The sequence below is a fragment of the Schistocerca nitens genome, chromosome 1 (genome assembly GCF_023898315.1).
Source record: "Schistocerca nitens isolate TAMUIC-IGC-003100 chromosome 1, iqSchNite1.1, whole genome shotgun sequence".
In the NCBI taxonomy this organism is placed as follows: Eukaryota; Metazoa; Arthropoda; class Insecta; order Orthoptera; family Acrididae; genus Schistocerca; species Schistocerca nitens.
The window spans coordinates 448,335,633-448,357,853 of NC_064614.1; positions in this window are offsets into that span (position 1 = coordinate 448,335,633).

The window sequence follows — 22,221 nt, forward strand, 5'->3', positions numbered from 1 at the left end:
ATGTCACGCGTACGGCAATGCATAAAATCATTTTCCCCGCCGGAGCGTGCCGTAAGATTGTCGTACCGCTTTTATCCGCATTGTCACAGCTACGATCGCATATGGACTACTGTTGACGATTCCGGGAAAGACTGATTCATTAATTGTTGGAGGACCTAAGCATTTTTTAACTACTTTGCATTCGGTAGTTGTGAATTAACTGGAACAGATACAGCGTATGAAAATTATCCCAATCGCAGACGGACGCACTTTAATATATGAAACGCTTTAATGCACGTCATGATACGTTGGTGTTATTGTTAGGTTGGTGCATAAGTTTGTAGGATTTTTGTTCTGCATGTCGTTATTGCGGTTGCTAAGAGTTTATTTATCGATTGCATTTTATATTTACAGTTCACTGTTGCCATTTGAGTTTATATATTGTCGTTTTGTCATCAGTGAGTGCAGATGAGGACTCTAGGAAATGGTGTGCCAAGTGGAGAAATCGAAACATTTCCGACATATTGTTCTGTTTTTCAGTGGAGTAGTGACAGCATCAGAGATAGCCAGAAACAATTGCGCCGTGTAGGGGAATAATGCCATTGGACCGAGCAGGGCAAGAAAATGGTTGTCTCGGTTTGAAGAGTATTGTTTCGATACACTACTGGCCATTAAAACTGCTACACCACGAAGATGACGTGCTACAGACGCGAAATTTAACCGAAAGGAAGAAGATGCTGTGATATGCAAATGATTAGCTTCTCAGAGCATTCACACAAGTTTGGTGCCGGTGGTGACACCTACAACGTGCTGACATGAGGAAAGTTTCCAACCGATTTCTCATACACAAACAGCAGTTGCCCGGCGTTGCCTGGTGAATTGTTTTGATGCCTCGGGTAAGGATGAGAAATGCGTACCATTACGTTTCCGACTTTGATAAAGGTCGGATTGTAACCTATCGCGACTGCGGTTTATCGTAGCGCGACATTGCTGCTCGCGGTGGTCGAGATCCAATGACTGTTAGCAGAATATGGAATCGGTGGGTTCAGGAGGGTAAAGCGTAAAGCCGTGCTGGATCCCAACGGCCTCGTATCACTGGCAGTCGAGATGACAGGCATCTTATCTGCATGGCTGTAACGGATCTTGCAGCCACGTCTCGATCCCTGAGTCAACAGATGGGGACGTTTGCAAGACAACAACCATCTACACGAACAGTTCGACGACGTTTGCAGCAGCATGGACTATCAGCTCGGAGACCATGGCTGCGGTTACCCTTGACGCTGCATCACAGACAGGAGCGCCTGCGATGGTGTACTCAACGACGAACGTGGGTGCACGAATGGCAAAACGTCATTTTTTCGGATGAATCCAGGTTCTGTTTACAGCATCAGGATGGTCGCATCCGTGTTTGGCGACATCGCGGTGAACGCACATTGGAAGCGTGTATTCGTCATCGCCATACTGGCATATCACCCGGCGTGATGGTATGGGGTGCCATTGGTTACACGTCTCGGTCACCTCTTGTTCGCACTGATGGCACGTTGAACAGTGGACGTTACATTTCAGATGTGTTACGACCCGTGGCTCTACCCTTCATTCGATCCCTGTGAAACCCTACGTTTCAGCAGGATAATGCACGACCACATGTTGCAGGTCCTGTACAGGCCTTTCTGGATACAGAAAATGTTCGACTGCTGCCCTGGCCAGCACATTCTCCAGACCTCTCACCAATTGAAAACGTCTGGTCAATGATGGCCGAGCAACTGGCTCGTTACAATACGCCAGGCACTACTCTCGATGAACTGTGGTATCGTGTTGAAGCTGCATGGACAGATGTACATGTACACGCCATCCAAGCTCTGTTTGGCTCAATGCCCAGGCGTATCAAGGCCGTTATTACGGCCAGAGGTGGCTGTTCTGGGTACTGATTTCTCAGGATCCATGCACCCAAATTGCGCGAAAATGTAATCACATGTCAGTTCTAGTATAATACATTTGTCCAATGAATACCGGTTTATCATCTGCGTTTCTTCTTGGTGTAGCAATTTTAATGGCCAGTAGTGTATTCGTGACTCTCCAAGTTCAGGAAGATCTTCAGGGTTTGATGAAAATCCTTTATAGGCATTAACCCGTAATGTTACATGTCAGTGTACTCAGAAACTGGTAAATGTTATGAACTGTTATCATTCCGCCATCGTGCGACATTTACAAGAATGAGGACGGTTCAAAAGTCCGGTGTCTAAGTACTGCATGCTCTAAGGCAAATTCACGAAAATCATAGGGTGACCGTAAGTTCATCTGTGCTTGCTTGTCATGAATTGGCTCGTGGACAACAACGGCCATTCGTATCCTGTATCGTTACTGGTGACGAGAAATGGTGTCTTTATCCCAACATAAGAAAAAGAAATTAATGACTGAACCGGAATAAGGCAGCAACTGCCCGTGCAAAGACCTGCTCGAACCCACAACAGATGACGTTATGCATCTGGTGGAACAGCGACGGTGTAGTGTACTACGAATACCTTCCCCGAGGTGTAATCACCACTGCTGACAGTTGTTGTCAACAAATGAGACGTCTAGCAGACGCAGTCCAAGAACAACGACTGGGAAGAGTGCGTGAAGTAACGCAACTCCACGATAACTGGCGACCACATTCTGCTAGGCTGAGAAAAAACACTGTACAGCAGTTGGATTGGGAAATCATTCCTCACCCATCTTATTCACATGATCTTGTGCACTCAGATTTTTTACCTTTCTCGCTCCCTATCGAACACCCTTTCTGGATGAAAATGTTCTTCAGACATGGCTCGACGAATTCGCATTAAAATCATCTGATTTCTATAGTCACGGAATCCATAAGTTACCCCATAGTTGGGTAGACCCCATCGTTGGCAGACTGTTCTAAATAGTGAAGGAAAACATATTATTGACGAATAAAGCCTCTGTTATGTGTATCTTTTGTGTTCATTAAACTGATACGCACCAACCCAATAGAAACGCTGGAAAATTTTGTAAATTAGTAATTCAAAATTCTTTTAAATAGCCTATTCATTCAGCAAACTTTACTGATTTATAGAGTTATAATTACCAATTTCTTTGCCGGCCGGGGTGGCCGAGCGGTTCTAGGCGCTTCAGTCTGGAACCGCGCAACCGCTACGGTCGCAGGTTCGAATCCTGCCTCGGGCATGGATGTGTGTTAGCTAGGTTTAAGTAGTTCTAAGTTCTAGCGGACTGATAACCTCAGAAGTTAAGTCCCATAGTGCTCAGAGCCATTTGAACCATTTTGAACCAATTTCTTTCGGAAAGAGAACCAATGTTCAGCAGATGCAAAATAGCAACCTAAGTACCATTGCAAATTGGTCTTTTCTGTGCGCGGTCTATTCGATGTTCGTCGAATTTCTGGGCCAGGCATGGCTAGCTATTCAGCTAGAAATATTACATAATACTTTGGAGAACATAACAGCAATAAAGGAGCACACATGGCAAGCGGTGTTACTGACGTACCTTACTGCTATTACTGTTCATGCTGTAACAACAGTATTTGCTGAGCAGTGTTTAGGGCTTTATATTCACATTCCAGAGGCGCGGGTTTGTAATTAGCGTCCAGCCAATCAATTTACATTTACCATGGCGTCGCTGAATCACTTAAGATATGTACTATGATGGTTTACTCGAAACAGCTCATTTCCCATCCCAAACTACTCCAAGCTTGCTCCGTGTCTAACATCTGGTCGTCGACGGATCGTTCAAGCCTCCTCTCCGTTTCTTACTTGAATGGCCGCCACAGAAAAATGTTTTCTGTGCAGAGATTGTCAGGGATTACGTGCTTCACGTCAACGTTATCTTTTATTCATATTGGTATTTCGCAGCATAAAATTTGATGTCATTATCTTGTGTAAATTAAGTTGGCGTTACGGTGGAGAAAGGGGTAGACGTTGCGTATTCCTCTGTGTTATTTCCAAAACAGCGTGCGCATATTTGTTTGTTTGTTTGAAGTCTTTTCTCGGAAGACGAGGTATCGTGAGACGGCAATCGCCCTGGTGAAGCCTGGGGCAGGTATTTCTTTCCATAGTTTATAGCCATGTGCGTATCACAGTTGTAAATGACGCTTTCGTTGGGTCAACGATACAACATGATCACGTTCGTCTGCTGTGGTGCTCGATTTATAACACGTGTTGTGAATGAAAGTGTTCAGGAGCACATGCTCTTTACTCATCATTGTATTCTTCTTGTACCGCTTCCAGAGTAGTCAAACTTCCGATGTCCACATTATTCGCCGATATGTGTGGCTGTGTACCGTCCGATTCCCAGTCTAACTACGACTTCTATTGCAGATACCCACAGCCGATACGTGCGTTCCGTATCTCGAGACTTGCTCTTCAAGTTATCTAAATGTATTTATTGCTGCAGTGGTTCCCGTAATACAGGTGGAAATGTCTCAACAAAGAAGAAAGGATACAAAATGAAGATTCGCGTAAGTCAGCAAGTGTTGTACTGCCATAGAAACTTGAATGGGACTTTCTAATCGCCACCATTAAACAGTTTACCAGCTGGATGTGGATAACAGTTTTATAATGTCTGTTCTGTCGAGCATGTATATGTAAGCACAGATACAGATAACTGAAATATGAAATATTTTGAAGCATGAAATACCAATAGAAATGGATAGGGGAACAGCTTAATGTTGCATTTAAAGAAATTACAAAAATTAAAGAATCTGTGCTTATAAACATACCAATGCTGTACCGTGCGACCTTTTGACAGATTCACCTTCAGTTTTATATGTCCGTCTAATAACTGACAATAAGTTTCAGGATTTTTCAAAATTCATGCGGGTTCGAGATCCACGCTGGTAAGTCGCGGGGAAGGCATTATTGCTACTCGACAAACTTATCAACGATAATAGTTACACCAACTGAGGAATGAATCCATGAATGAAAGAAGTTAAACGAATGGAGACACTAAAACAAAATTACAGCAATTGTATCACTTCATTCATATCGACAAGACACGATGAAGACCTCTGAAGAAATGTGCGAAAGTGATTTTTTTAGTGTGAATTCGGCAAAATTGCCAACGATAATAGTAGCGACAACTCGACAAACTTATCAACGATAGTAGTTACTCCGATTCAAGCATGAATTCAAGAATTTCTGTGAATAACGGAATTAAACTGTTAACGTTACTATTATGACGATAAAATGTCCCAAAATACTAATCTATTCTATCATTTCTGCCCTGGTTCGTTTAGTTTTATGAATCTTCTGCTGTCACGATTTATTCCTTTCAGTATAATGAAATGACCCTTTAACGAAATCGAGTCGATTTACATAAAAAATGGCCAATTGTACTCATTTTCATGGACAACTCATGCTTGACCAAAAATTTTATTACGGCAAAATCGATTTCACAAAAAAATCAACCAAATGTTCATAAGACAGCTTCTCTGTAACTCCTATGGATTCCGATTTCCCCCTACTGACCCTGTTAACGGAAACGTTCTGTATGTATAGTTAAGTCGGCTTCCAGGCGACGTATAAAGATAAAACATCTGCCAACTTTTAAGGTAGACCGCCAAAAACACAAATGTGAAAACCGCATCCAATTTAGTGCAGTAGTTTTTGCGTGATATGCGTACAAATATACGGACAGACTGACACACAGGCTGACAAACAAACAAAAATACTTAAAATAATTGTTTTGGCTTCTATTGCTGTTACAAAGACCCCTCATTAAGTTTTCTTAAATATCTCCTAAGTGCAGACATGCACAAGTTACAATTTTAGCATATGCATAGATATATAAGACGGCTTTAGGTACTTTGAGTGCGAATGCATCATATCTTCCGAAACCCTGGAGGACTTAGTGAAAGCTACGAGCAGTGGAGCTAATCGATGGAGGCGCTACTCGCGCGTGATAGGTTGAGGATGTGGGTGCTGGTATATGTAGATACTGTCTGCAAAATGTGTTCGAATACAGAGAATAATAAAGCAGTAATAAATTAAAGTTCATGCCTGACACTGAAGTTTTTCTACACGAACAGCGACGATATAGCAAGCGACAGACTGTTTCCCTTTCATTATTTTGCAGTCGGTGTCAGCGGGAAATAACTTCGAAAAGGGTTGAAATTATGTGTAATGTTTGTGGGAGGTCACTAAGTGCTCTCACTCTCAAAACCTTGATGAATAGCCTCTAGTCTGGGTAATTTGAGCCCTGTAAGTTAAGCTACTGCAAGACATAAACACAGTTTCTAAGTGTAATACTTGCCTTACTGCGTTAAACATTTAACATAAGATTATACCTCATAGTAGATGTCAGAATTTTAAGTTTTTATATTGGGTCAATAATTACATGAAGTACTGAGAATCAAATTGTTATTGCCTCTGGAGACCGTTATAATGGCAACCTGAAACAGGCCGGGATGACCTTCCCCGGTGTTAGTCATTTAGTAATACAGAGCATTAAAATTCTTTCGATATTTCATTTCCAAGATGACGATATCCCAGTTTTTGGGCTTATTAATAACAGCTTGGTTGTGGTTCTGCCTCTGTAACTCTGTCTCATGCAGATACTAAATACGTTCTTTTTTTAGAGTTCGTAAACACAGAACCAGCGGAAATTAATCATAGTCAAGAAAGAAATCCTTAAAAAATTATCTTCTGCGAGGACTATTTTACGATTACTGTTTACACTAGTTACCAACCTTTCCACAGCTGATGACACTTCACCTTTACTTAGGATTGAAATCAGTCATTATGTAATTTTATGAGTAACAAGATTTCAGCCGCCTTAGGGGCACTGAAATAAATCAATGGTGAAGGTTGAAAATTTGTGTCAAACAGGGACTCGAACTCGGATACTCTGCTTCTCTAGAACTGTTATCTTAATACACTCCTGGAAATTGAAATAAGAACACTGTGAATTCATTGTCCCAGGAAGGGGAAACTTTATTGACACATTCCTAGGGTCAGATACATCACATGATCACACTGACAGAACCACAGGCACATAGACACAGGCAACAGAGCATGCACAATGTCGGCACTAGTACAGTGTATATCCACCTTTCGCAGCAATGCAGGCTGCTATTCTCCCATGGAGACGATCGTAGAGATGCTGGATGTAGTCCTGTGGAACGGCTTGCCATGCCATTTCCACCTGGCGCCTCAGTTGGACCAGCGTTCGTGCTGGACGTGCAGACCGCGTGAGACGACGCTTCATCCAGTCCCAAACATGCTCAATGGGGGACAGATCCGGAGATCTTGCTGGCCAGGGTAGTTGACTTACACCTTCTAGAGCACGTTGGGTGGCACGGGATACATGCGGACGTGCATTGTCCTGTTGGAACAGCAAGTTCCCTTGCCGGTCTAGGAATAGTAGAACGATGGGTTCGATGACGGTTTGGATGTACCGTGCACTATTCAGTGTCCCCTCGACGATCACCAGTGGTGTACGGCCAGTGTAGGAGATCGCTCCCCACACCATGATGCCGGGTGTTGGCCCTGTGTGCCTCGGTCGTATGCAGTCCTGATTGTGGCGCTCACCTGCACGGCGCCAAACACGCATACGACCATCATTGGCACCCAGGCAGAAGCGACTCTCATCGCTGAAGACGACACGTCTCCATTCGTCCCTCCATTCACGCCTGTCGCGACACTACTGGAGGCGGGCTGCACGATGTCGGGGCGTGAGCGGAAGACGGCCTAACGGTGTGCGGGACCGTAGCCCAGCTTCATGGAGACGGTTGCGAATGGTCCTCGCCGATACCCCAGGAGCAACAGTGTCCCTAATTTGCTGGGAAGTGGCGGTGCGGTCCCCTACGGCACTGCGTAGGATCCTACGGTCTTGGCGTGCATCCGTGCGTCGCTGCGGTCCGGTCCCAGGTCGACGGGCACGTGCACCTTCCGCCGACCACTGGCGACAACATCGATGTACTGTGGAGACCTCACGCCCCACGTGTTGAGCAATTCGGCGGTACGTCCACCCGGCCTCCCGCATGCCCACTATACGCCCTCGCTCAAAGTCCGTCAACTGCACATACGGTTCACGTCCACGCTGTCGCGGCATGCTACCAGTGTTAAAGACTACGATGGAGCTCCGTATGCCACGGCAAACTGGCTGACACTGACGGCGGCGGTGCACAAATGCTGCGCAGCTAGCGCCATTCGACGGCCAACACCGCGGTTCCTGGTGTGTCCGCTGTGCCGTGCGTGTGATCATTGCTTGTACAGCCCTCTCGCAGTGTCCGGAGCAAGTATGGTGGGTCTGACACACCGGTGTCAATGTGTTCTTTTTTCCATTTCCAGGAGTGTAGCTCAGTCATCGACAGGAAATAGGATTTGCAGTTGCCTTTCTACTCTGCATGTTGTTATTCCGATTCTCGCCCTTATAGATGTGGCGCAAACACTTTTTTACTTATATTTTGCACGAAAACACATTTACGAAAATGTCAGTCGGTAACATCGCGTATAATGGGCTGCGATGGTGCAAAATAGAAGTGAAAAATTGTTTGTGCCACATCCATTTGGGCGAGAATCGGAATAGCAACAAGCAGGGTAGAAAGACGGCTGCAATATCGAGTTGGCTGTCGATGATGTAACTATGTACTGACTGAAGACGCAAATACACATTACACTAACTGAAGATGGGTGAAAGTCCGAAATGCATATTAGCTTAAATAAAAACATATAATAAAGGGGCTGGTTGCTTTATATATTGAAATAAAATATAATAGAATGTTATTAATGTTTATCTTATATAAAAAGGTTTAATAGTTTTCACATAAAAAATTACTTTTCAGCACTCCCTCGTACATTTCATGACGGGACGCACACCATATTCCGCACAGCTCTCTAGAAATTGTAAGCCCTAAACAGATTTGAGTGATGCTTGTAAAACATAATGCGATCAGGGACTGCATCGGGTAAGTGTATCTGAGGAGTGGAATGAGTATCTTGAAGGACAGAGTATGCAGCGTTGTGCGTGATGAATATGAATAGAAACCTGTAGTTGCTCTAGACAACAGAATGTCTAGGGGAAATGTAAGGTACCTGTTTCATCTTTTTTTTATATATATTTTAGAACTAAGAACAGCAGTAAGCTTTGTAGAGTACGCAGACATGACTAGACCCTATACGGGAGCGAGCAGAGGGGCGCGAAATACCGTCGTCGCAGTTTAAATAATACTTACAGTGTAAGACTCAGGTAGCAACTTGTCACTATGTCAGAAAAACAAGAATAATCCCAAGAATGGAGGCCACGTACAAGGTTCCTTCCCAATGAGTAACTCGGAGCGGACGGTTTCCCTACAGGACAGTCCTCTCAGCGACCATCAGCCAGCGAAACTGTTGTGATTTGTGTCCTCGCCTCAGACGACGATAACTTTTCATCACAAATGGCATGGCAAAGAAGGCCAGAATATGTATAATTACAAACTCTGATCATTTAAGTTTTAATTTTACTATAATGAGTTACAGCGGCAGTAGCGGTCTAGGTTACAGACTATTTGCTTTGAGCGTAAATATGTAAGTAATATGTTACAAATTCTAGCAAATGTTTACCTTACCATCGACTGTGATTTTGTTCCTCACCACAAAATACACTACTTAATGTGTGTTCATGAAGTTCAGATCCAAGTTATAATCAGCATCTGAACCATAGCTTCGAATAAGGCATGGGTATGCAGTACCACACAGTTCATACCGTAGTCATTGGGCCAACTCGGTTTGTCCAGTTCAGTGCCAACAATTGTAAACATATTCACCAGACTCCCATCTACTCATAAGTCTCTACTTACGTTATATGTCCCAATGCATACATTGCCTGTGGCTGTGTATTTGTTCTGTCTACAGACAACTGGATAGTTAAACTGAAGAACATTATAACCATTTCCCTTTCCTCATATTATCTCTGCTGAGTCCCTTTTTCCGTACCAACGTATGTGGTAAAGTCGTTGATATAATTACTTAGTTCTGAAAGAAAGAGGGTTGCAGGTACACGCCCGACTAAGTGAAATCAGGTTTGCAGCGATTTCCACACGCACTAACTGATGAAAGCGTCCGAAAACCAGCTAGTGAGCATTAATATAGGATGCGTCCACTCTTCTTCAACTCTGCTGAGGACACTTCCAGTGAGAAGTCTCAATACTTGTGAAGGAATAGCAACCCATTCTTCCTCAAGAACCGAAGCCGGAGGAGGTAGTGGTTTTTGTTTATTTATTTTTCAGCGTAATGGCCTGCTGCCTATTATTATACAGCAGGTCGTACATTGGCCTACCGAGAGTCCATACCTGAACAGAGTGGAATTCTTTTGAGACGAATTAGAAGTTGGACTTAGTTCCAGACCCTGGAGTCCAACACCACTACCTCCTTCTACCTCATTCTAGAGTAGAGTAGAAGGAGGAAATAGTGTTGAATTCCAGGGTCTGGAACTTAGTCGAACTTCTAATTCAAAAAGAATTCCACTCTGTTCAGGTATGGGCTCTCGGTAGGCCATTCCATTTCAGCAATGTTATTGCCCACAAACCATTGTCTCCCTGACGCAGCTCTACGAGACGGTGCATTGCCTTGCAGATATAAACATCCATCGTCTTTGAACTGCTCTACTACTGTACGCAGAAAACAATTCTTTAAAATGGGCTCATATCCTTCAGATGCTTCCGCATTTTTGTGTTTTCTTAAACACAATAAGGGGACCACACCCCAAACGCACAAAAAGCCTGTACCGTAACACCACCTCCTTTGTAATTCACTATGACAGCAGGTAGTACTCTCCAGGTATTGACCAACCCAAACCTTTCTACCGGATTATCTCAGGGTGTAACGTGACTTATCACACCAATTCACTTGTTTCCAGTCATTCTCTGTCCAGTCACGTCACCCTTTACGCCGGCGGTTATTGCCGAGCGGTTCTAGGCGCTTCCGTCCGGAACCACGAGGCTGCTACGGTCACAGGTTCGAATCATGTCTCGGGCATGGATGTGTGTGATGTCCTTAGATTAGTTAGGTTTAAGTAGTTCTATGGGACTGATGACCTCCGATGTTAAGTCCCATAGTGCTCAGAGCCATTTGAACCATTTTTTTCGCTCTTTACACCACCTCAGACGTCGCTTAGTACTGACTACAGGAACACGCTGACGGAAAAAAAAATCTCAAAGCCAAAAAGGAGCGTGCAAGATAAACGGAAGTTGGTAGGCATGTTTCTACATTTGAAAGATGATGTATATTCACAGTTCGAGCATTAGAGTGGCGCAAATATCTCCAATAAAAGAAAGCAAATAACGTTTGCTTTAAATACACGCTTTAACAGTCGTGAGCGTTAGTTACCTTTGAGCTTGGACGTATTGAGTTCATGTTAGTCAAGAATACCTTTAAGGCGATAAAGACGTCGTTATCATCACCTCACTGAGTTTGAATGGGGTCGTGTAATAGGGATGCGAGAAGCTGTGTGTTCCTTCTGTGATACTGCAGAAAGACTTGGCAGGAATGTAGGCACTGTACATGAATGCTGGCAGTGGTGGTCACGAGAATGTACGGTTGCAATAAGATCGGGCTCTGGACATCCATGTACCACTACGGAGAGGGAAGACCATTGTGTTCGGTGTATTGTTCTGGCACATCTTACTGCATTTGGCATCACAGTGACACAATGAACTGTTACAAATCGGTTACTTTAAGGAAGGCTCCGAGCGTGACGGGCTGTAGTGTGGGTTCCACTGATTCCAAACCACTGTTATTTGCGACTTCAGTAGAGTGCAGGGAGAGCTCATTGGAGGGCAGGGTGGAGGTCTGTTGTGTTTTCTGACGAAAGCCGGTTATACCTCAGCGCCAGTGATGGCCGTGTGATGGTTAGAAGGAGGCCAGCTGAGGGCCTGCAGACACACTAGACCTACACTTGGAATTATGGTCTGACGCGCGATTTTGTATGACATCAGGAGCACTGTCGTGGTTATCCTACACACCCTGGCTGCAAATTATACGTCAGTCTGGTGATTACACTTCTTGTGCTGCCATTCATGAATAGCATCAAAGGGGGTGTTTTCCAACAGGATAAGGCTCGCCCACATACTGCTGTTGTAACTGTAACTGCTGTCCCTCTGCCAGGCACCTAAATGTGATTTGCAGAGTATCCACGTAGATGCTGTAATTTACCGTCTAGTAAGGTCATCCGAAGAGCAGTATCAGTTGCAAAGCGATTTAGAAAAGATTGCTGTATGGTGTGGCAGGTGGCAGTTGACGCTAAATAACGAAAAGTGTAAGGTGATCCACATGAGTTCCAAAAGAAATCCGTTGGAATTCGATTACTCGATAAATAGTACAATTCTCAAGGCTGTCAATTCAACTAAGTACCTGGGTGTTAAAATTATGAACAACTTCAGTTGGAAAGACCACATAGATAATATTGTGGGGAAGGCGAGCCAAAGGTTGCGTTTCATTGGCAGGACACTTAGAAGATGCAACAAGTCCACTAAAGAGACAGCTTACACTACACTCGTTCGTCCTCTGTTAGAATATTGCTGCGCGGTGTGGGATCCTTACCAGGTGGGATTGAAGGAGGACATCGAAAGGGTGCAAAAAAGGGCAGCTCGTTTTGTATTATCACGTAGTAGGGGAGAGAGTGTGGCAGATATGATACGCGAATTGGGATGGAAGTCATTACAGCAAAGACGTTTTTCGTCGCGGCGAGATCTATTTACGAAATTTCAGTCACCAACTTTCTCTTCCGAATGAGAAAATATTTTGTTGAGCCCAACCTACATAGGTAGGAATGATCATCCAAATAAAATAAGAGAAATCAGAGCTCGAACAGAAAGGTTTAGGTGTTCGGTTTTCCCGCGCGCTGTTCGGGAGTGGAATGGTAGAGAGATAGTATGATTGTGGTTCGACGAACCCTCTGCCAAGCACTTAAATGTGAATTGCAGAGTAGTCATGTAGATGTAGATGTAGATGTAACCCAACATGCTCTACAGAGTGTCGACTTGTTACCTTGGCCTGCTCGATCACCAAGTATGTCTCCAGTCGAGCATATATGGAACATCATTGGATGACTACTCCAGTGTTACCCACAAGCAGCATTAACCGGCATGTTTGCAAGCTTTCATTTAACGTTTTGGCGGTTACATTGGTTATTCATGTACCAACATTTCCCATTTGTAATGGCTAATCTCGTGCTTACATTAACCTTTGACCTTTGGGGTGTTAATCACTTGAATATGCTAGCTACACAAATTTATTCCCCAAATTTCATTACTCAACATTAATTAGTTTTTGGTACTGCGTTGTTTTCGTCAGTTTATGTGGCTTATGATTATTGTACACCATTGTTTTTAACTCCAAAGACAAGTTCATCGAATAACTGACGGGTGATAGCACTTTGGAACACGCGACGGATTCCTTCCGTTGTTTACATGTGGTTTTATTTCGACCACTCTCCACAATGACCGACAGTCTCCGTTCGTTAATAGGAGAGACTATTGTATCTTGAAACACTTTCCAGACTTCTGTCACTATCCAGCCCTGTAATAGACGCTTAATGTATTTTGTTTTACATCTTTAAATGATGGCATTCACTTTTTTATATTCAGCTCCCATTTTCAGAAGACACAAAATTACTCCGGAAAATTATTTTTTTTCAAATGTGAAAACATTTTGCAAGATACAATACGGTCATGTATCTAGGAACAAATATTCTATTCACATTTAAAAACGTTTCAATCGAGAAAACCTTGTCAGTACTGTTTTTAACCATCTACTATTTTAATACACACTAATAATCAGTAACTCAAATCAAATCAAGCAGAAGTATTATCAAAACACGTTACGAGTTAAATACATTGTGATATGCCACATATCATTCAGCGATATTGTTTCAATTTTCTGTCACTGTTTGGGGATAATTTCATTCTGAGTACAGGGCATAATTGTATAAGGACGAAAGCTTCGCGTTTTCCTCACTGAGAAGGAGCGCTCCCAGTGTGGTCTCAAGTTACTGTTTGTCGACCGAAGGCATTCAGTGAATATAATAAGAAGCACCGAGCCTCACCAGGAAGATGAGCAGCTTTTACGGAAGAGGCGCTGTGGTCTGCTCTGTATTTTTGTGGGCAGAGCCGGCACCTGTCCTCATGGAGGACAGAGTTTTCAATGCTGCCAATACCATCTCCAGAGAATAACTGAACATGATATTTGTGCCTTTCCTGCACAAACATGAATGTATGAGACAGCACAGTGCCACCACCCGACCATCAGTCTTGTGTACTCTGCTGCTGATACTGTGCAACTGTCTCGTTGGAAAGTGTACATGTGAAGAAGGTAGACACAAAACTTAACGACACAATGCGCTGTATTACTGGTTCCATCAAATCAACCCAATGCCACTGATTACCTGTACAGAGTCACATCCCTCCACCTCACTTAAGACGGAAACAAGCTCTACTGAGGGAGGCCAAGAAAATCTCTGCATCACCATCTCTACCACTGCACCAGGGATTCTGTCATCCGCCACAGCAACGATTGCGATCAAGGGGACCAGCAAGTGTTACTGCAGGACAACTCATCGCGGATGGTTTTGATCAAATGAAAGCTGGAAGCATTAATGGACAACAAAAACATTGGGAACATGAGCCCATCACCTTGATCCCACAAAGAAGCCAAAAGGTTTTGACCTACCGAGGAACCTCTGGTGCCGCCTCAACAGGTTAAGGACTGGACAGGGTTGTTGTAGCTACTTCAGGCACAAATGGGGCTGGATCAGTTCACCAATGTGTGAATGTAATCAAGAAGAGCAGACAATTGAACATTTAGTCCAACGCTGTCCACTTCATTCATACCCTGGAATTTCCGACGACTTGTTCATTCTCACACCCAGCTCAATTAATTGGTTGAAAAACACGGACTTTAAGGTTTAATCTTGTCTTATATCATATGTATATTGTATAAAATCACTTGCCTTGTATCAGCTGTATATTGTATAAAATCACCATACGATTAAATAACACCCCAAAAATGTTGGTGCATCCAGTCGAATGTGTCACCTCTGCCACCGTGAATAGCGTGAAGAAGTGAACAACCTTGTGGTTGTTACCGTGCGTTTGTATGCTGAGGGTGGGACGTTTCTGATGCGTCTCCCTGGTTTTTTGTAAATAAGCGATATTTTCGTCCGTCAGATTAGCAACACCATTGAGAAGTCATCTCTGTGTAGAGTTTTCTGAAATAGAGAGTTGAGGACTTGAGGACGGAGGCTGATGGACAGACGCTTCGCTGATTTTAGGGAAACGTAAGAGCTGCAGTCCGCAATAGCACGATGCACATTCTCAGCCGCTCGCTACTTACTTGTTCTGGTACTCAATTTGATTGACGATTTGATTTTTAATTTCAGATTTTGTCTCATCTGCTTTGAATTCACGAGCTACTCCAACAGGGATATCTTTTTGCTTTTTCGCCATTCAATCTTTCGTATAATGTGGAACTTCCACACAAAGATAGCAGCATCATTTCGTGTGAGTTCCATCGAGAATTTAGGGAAATTATCTCTCTGCCAAGGTCTTGTAAATTGCGTCCATCAGTTGGCCAAATAAAGATATGTTATAAGCAGACTCGACTTAAATTTTGAGATCTTTTAATAGTCCTACAACTTTTCTGTTGTTAGGCGATCCACTAATAACAAATACAGCTCACTGTGCACCTAATCTTGTTGTTCGCACTGTGATGGTGTTACCGTTGTGCACAGTGACCAAACACAACGATCAGATACGTATTATTCAGTGAAGGGAACAAGGTCTGCGCTCGCTCGTCTTGTGTGATTATACATTGGCATCCAAAATTAAAGCAACGAAGCGCTATTTACCCGTCCTGTGTCTAATTCACCGTATAATCAAACTGTCAACAGATGTCCGTACAATCGTGTTCTCCATGGAAAATGGCATTCCGGTCAACGGCCAATCACATGAACGATGCCGCCAGGAGACATATCAAACGGGGTAGTTCATATGGTTCAAATGGCTCTAAGCACTATGGGACTTAACATCTGAGGTCATCAGTCCCCTAGAACTTAGAACTACTTAAACCTACCTAACCTAAGGACATCACACACATCCATGCCCGAGGCAGGATTCGAACCTGCGACCGTAGCGGTCGCGCGGTTCCAGACTGTAGCGCCCAGAACCGCTCGGCCGCTCGTATCATTCACATCATGTCTCGTCGTTGTCAGGCCTGTATTGCTGCCAGAGGTTGTCGCACCGCATACAAAGCACATTCATCAGTTGTAGGAATGTGGTGTGCACATCCGTTAAGTTGAAAAAAAAAGAACATTTTTGTGTACCGTTACACACACTGAAGTTGTTTACCTTCTGTATTCTTTACATTGTTTCTACTTTAATATCACCTGTTTGTACTGTTGTGTGGCAAAATGAACACATCCTTGCAAAATTTCCGTTTGTTGCTTTAATTTTGGACACCAGTCTAGAATAGTCTATGGGCTAGGGAGAGTTGTGTCGATTTCCCCGAGTATTATAACTTTGCTGTGTAGTGTTTCATGCTAACGTGGCTAGCGAACTTCCGGTATTCAGACGTGATAAGTAAGAATATTTTTATAGCAGAGTCATATTGTTACACAGTTCAAGGGCACGATCGTCTTCCGATCGGGGAAGAATAAACATGCAACTTTCAACATTTCGTAACAGATTTGAAACTAACAGAATTTTCCATTCTGGAGACATGTAAAATTCCTATGACAGTAAAGAAATACACATTATCCGCAAGTATCAAACGTTCCATGGCAAAATAACTTATTCTGTTTCAGGATAGAAGACAGTGCTCGACCGACGAAGTATGACTTAACTGTCCACATGGTATGTAAATAGTTCCAGAAATATATAGCATTTTTCCTACCACACAATTCTATAACTGAAGAATTAACGGTATACTTGAAATTAACGTTTAAAGATCACAGATTAATTTAAGGGCGAGAAAAGCCTTTGCAAATGTGAAATGCTGGTACATTAATAATCGGTGTAACCGCAAGAATGTTGAACGCAAGCATGCAAACGGGCATATACAGGGTGATTCAAAAAGAATACCACAACTTTAGGAATTTAAAACTCTGCAACGACAAAAGGCAGAGCTAAGCACTATCTGTCGGCGAATTAAGGGAGCTATAAAGTTTCATTTAGTTGTACATTTGTTCGCTTGAGGCGCTGTTGACTAGGCGTCAGCGTCAGTTGATGCTAAGATGGCGACCGCTCAACAGAAAGCTTTTTGTGTTATTGAGTACGGCAGAAGTGAATCGACGACAGTTGTTCAGCGTGCATTTCGAACGAAGTATGGTGTTAAACCTCCTGATAGGTGGTGTATTAAACGTTGGTATAAACAGTTTACAGAGAACGGGTGTTTGTGCAAAGGGAAAAGTTCTGGACGGCCGAGAACGAGTGATGAAAATGTAGCACGCATCCAGCAAGCATTTGTTTGCAGCCCAGGAAAATCGACTCGCAGAGCTGGCAGAGAACTGCAAATTCCACAATCAACTGTATGGAGAGTCCTACGAAAAAGGTTAGTTATGAAACCTTATCCGTAACTACCTGAACGTCAACTACCCGAGGCGATAGATCGGCCGCCAGGCAGCCTGTGACAGAGCACTTCATCACTGGCCTCCAAGAAGCCCTGATCTTACACCCTGCGATTTTTTCTTATGGGGGTATGTTAAGGATATGGTGTTTCGGCCACCTCTCCACCATTGATGATTTGAAACGAGAAATAACAGCAGCTATCCAAACTGTTACGCCTGATATGCTACAGAGAGTGTGAAACGAGTTGGAGTACCGGGTTGATATTGCTCGAGTGCCTGGAGGAGGCCATATTGAACATCTCTGAACTTGTTTTTGAGTGAAAAAAAAAAACTTTTTAAATACTCTTTGTAATGATGTATAACAGAAGATTATATTATGTTTCTTTCCTTAAATACACATTTTTAAAGTTGTGGTATTCTTTTTGAATCACCCTGTATTATGTCGTACTGGGGCCGGGCGTCGGTTTGCCTGTTGCACTTGGACGGTGAATACAGGGACTATTAATGCTGTTTGTGGATAACGATGGAGTTTTCTTTCGAAGATGTCGCATACGTGCTCGACTGGAGATGTAGCCGGTGATCGAGCAGGCCGAGGCAACACGTCAACGCTCTGTAGAGCACGCTGGGTTATAACAATAGTACATAGGCCAGCTTTATCCTGTTGGAAGCCACTCTATGCAATGGTATCCACGAATGGCAGAAAAACAGGTCGAATCACCAGACTGACGTACAGATCTGCCGTCAGGGTACGTGGGATAAGCACGAGAGTGCTCCTGCTGTCATATGAAATAGCATATCAGACCTTTCCTTCAGCTGTAGATCCAGTGTGCCTAGCACGCAGACAGGTTGGCTGCAGAGCGTCAGCTGGCCTCCTTCTAATAAACAAATGCCCGTCACTGGCACCGAGGCAGAACCAGCTCTCGCCAGAAGACACGGCAGACCTCCACCCTGCCCTCCAGTGAGCCCTCGCTTGACACCACCTAAGTCCCAACTGCGGTTGCTTGTGGTCAGCGGAATGCACGTTGCACGGCGTCTGGCTTGGAGTTGTCCTTGAAGGGGCCGATTTCTGACAGTTCGGCGTGTCACACTGGTGCCAACTGCTGCTCAGTTTGGTGATGCAGACGCATTACGATGTGCCACAGCCGTACGCCGAACACGACAGTCTTCCCTCTCGGTAGTGCCATTTGGCCGTCCGGAGCCCGGTATTCTTGCTACCGTACCTTCCGTGACCACCGCTGACAACTGTCATTTACAGTGCCTACATTCCTGCAAAGTCTTTCTGCAATATCGCAGAGGGAACATCCAGCTTCTCGTAACTATGTTACATGACCTGGTTCAAACTCGGTGAGCCGTTGATAATGGCGTCGTCACTGTCTTAAAGACAGTCCTGACTGACTTCAACTCACAACATCCAATCTCAAAGGTAACTAACGTTTACGCCCGTTACAGAGCGTATTCAAAGCCAACCTGATTTGCATCCACATAGTCGCGCCATCGGCAAAATTCTTATCCGACTGGCGCGAAATTTCAGTACACGTTCTCTTTTGGATGTAGAAACACGTCTGCCAACTTTCGTTTATGTCGCACAACTCCTTCTTGTTGCTGTGATTATTTACAGCAGTGTATTATGCAGTACTTAATTGTGTACAACGTGAAATATTTATAAATGCTGCATAACACAAAACCTCAAGTCTGACAAAAAACGAAACCTGTAGAAAATGGTGGAATCTGCTTGTGACGGTGTCTAGTGCGTATCTCTTCATGCGATTCTAAAATAGTCACTAGACTGAAGTGTCTATCTAAAAACATCATGTGTTCACAGGTACACTTTTCTCTGGGTGCAATACTCTCACTTACATGGAGTCTAACTGGTCTATATTTAGTTGTCATTCTTCCTTCTTGTTTCCACTTCACAATCACATGACCAACAGTCGACTTGGGCAGCTTTAAAAAGAGTTGAAATGTCCCTGATTTATTTATTACTCAGGTAAGATACAGTGAATAGTCCACGTCCGATGTCACTGAGTTCTCCAGAGCGACCAATTCTGCTGTTGTTACTGCTTCTCTATTGACAACAGATCAGGTTAAATAAATAAATAAAAACGCAACATTCCCCGCCTCCTTTCATACTGGTGAGTCTGCCTCACGTGAGATCTACTGGTCAGTTCCACCTTACGAAGGGGTCTCGGTGTGCTTTTGATCAGATAGTTTAACACATCAGCTAGTTCCCATGGCGTTCAAATCATAAAGGCTGCGATAAAGTCTTTAACCCACTATTTTCAGTTGATCTGTGATGTCGATGTTTACGGAACTTTCTTTAACTTTGTCTCTCATTTCTTTTGTTCTTTGCGGTTAACAAATTCTGCAGTAGATAAACGTTGCTAGAACAAAGGTCTGTTCTGCCGAACGTTTTCCATAACCACTTTACATTCCTCTCTCATAGTGTGTTGGCCAGTAGAAATACTTTATGCGTGAACTGTGGCTCCGTGAAGGAGTTGATGTGATCGTGTTTTTACGAGCCTACTGAAACTCCATGCCAGAAGAGGAACAGATCGCAAGGCCATTAACTAAGGCACTCATCAGGAATTAACTAAGCACTAGACTGAAAAAACTGCAATGCGAGACGAAGACTGGAATACAGAGACATTGGGTGTATCGAAGCCGTTGGCATGAACCTATGATGTCGAACATCCTTCCACTGAATCTCGTCATTGACTGGGAGCCTGTCATGTCCTAAGGTGAAAACGACCCGTAAAAAAAGTATGGTCTATAACGAACCAATTAAGAAGAAATATGAAACACACATCATGTGAAATTATCTTGGGTTACCTGATGCAACAGTCCCTGATAAAGAGTAAGTATATGTGCATTAGACATGTCATCAACTTAGTATGGAGATAAGATGAGAAATACCAGTGTTTTTAAAAACAAAAATTTGTGTCTATAGGGCACATTTCTCTGCATATTTTTTACTTTGCTAGAGTAAATGAATGTACTGAACATGCTGCAAACCACTACAGGGAACCTGTGTGTCAGAATTCTCATCGAGTGTGCCGCAACGGTGTTAGGGTAGAAAAATGAGTCAGACAGAGGAGGATTTGGGGGTCCGTTGGATTGATGCTAGGTTCCCATGATGATGGTGTGGGTTCGATTCCAACTTCTGCCGATGATTTTTAATAGGGAGAGACAGATTCTATTCTCTTCTGACTACGCAAAGTGATGAAGATATAATGGCATTGTGATCTGAAATTCACATTAAACACGATATTCCTTCTCTACCAAGTAGACGTTAGGTTGAACCACAATAAAGTCAGGAGTGGCGAAATGTGGGAACTCTATCACCAGTAACCTTTCTTATACTAGTTATTTAATTCTAATGACGAAACAAACGCTATGTAGGGTCACAGGACACTTATTCCATCTTTTATTTGAGCTTCTGTATGTCGATAAAATTGGTTCTGAACTTGGAATGCTACTCGGACGGCCCTTAACGCGGAATTTGATCCCTTCGTGACAATACAGCTCGACTACAATTTGTTGTTTGTTCAAAACTGCAGATTCCTCAACATCTCCACATATTGTGCGTGAATGGGTTCGAATGCTGGGCCGGCACTAAAGTTTTCATTATGTATTATCAAGCTCTAGCATGAATACACCTATCTGCTGGTGGGTAAACATTTTGATTTTTAATGCATTTTCATTCGTTGTCAACACTAACGAAATCTGACGTTTTTGGCTCCCAGTGAGACACAGAACTATTTGAGAGATCACTGTAAGTTCAAGGATGTTATTCCAAACTGCTACTGGAGAAAAATTGGGTAGCTGACGTCTCTTTGTGTGTAGTCAACAACGGTATGTGTGGGGTTCGATTCCCAGTCAGCACTGACCTCTTCGTCATATTATTTCTAGTTCAAACATGCTCACATGCCGCTGCTGATGTAACAAACCCATATTTAACGTTCTCTTTCTCTAGAACATAACAGCGATAGGTTCCGGATTGGAGTCCTGGGAAGGAAAAAGTTGATGTTTCGTCTCGTCATTTCAGTTAAAACATCTAGCTGCTGCCGAGAAAATCCGATATGTCACAGCTCATTGTGCTTCGACAACAATCCGATTAGGTTCTGGGTTCGCATCCTTGTCTAACACAAAGCTTTGCATCACGGCATTTCAAGTAAGTTACTTGTGAAGAAGCAATATTTAACATCTCTCGTACTTTGTTAACAGAGACAATAGATGCTGGGAAGGAATTCGCGTCGGTTAAAAATGTTTACGTTATGTAATTTAAAGTTGATATTTGCTAACTGATACTGTCTAAAATCGAGGTATATCACTCTCTGTATGCCTAGTCAGGAACGACTGTTAGTTTCCGTCAGTCACGAAATCTTAGTCTGCATGACCTGGGTTTGAATCCATATGCAGAACGAGACGGTTCGTCGTGTCAGTTGAAGTTCATACATACTCTCAACTAGCTGCTCGTGAATTACCTAATTTTTAATGTCATTTTGTGTTAAATAACAAGTACGGTATGTTACTTTGAAGAAGAAATCATGAATACGACAAACTTACTACGTGCATTACCACTGACGTAATAATGAGAGTGGTAACATTTCAGATATGTCATTTATTGCAATAAATGTGAGCTTACAAGCCTTAAGGACAGTCTTATCTGTGATAAGGTGTTCCCTG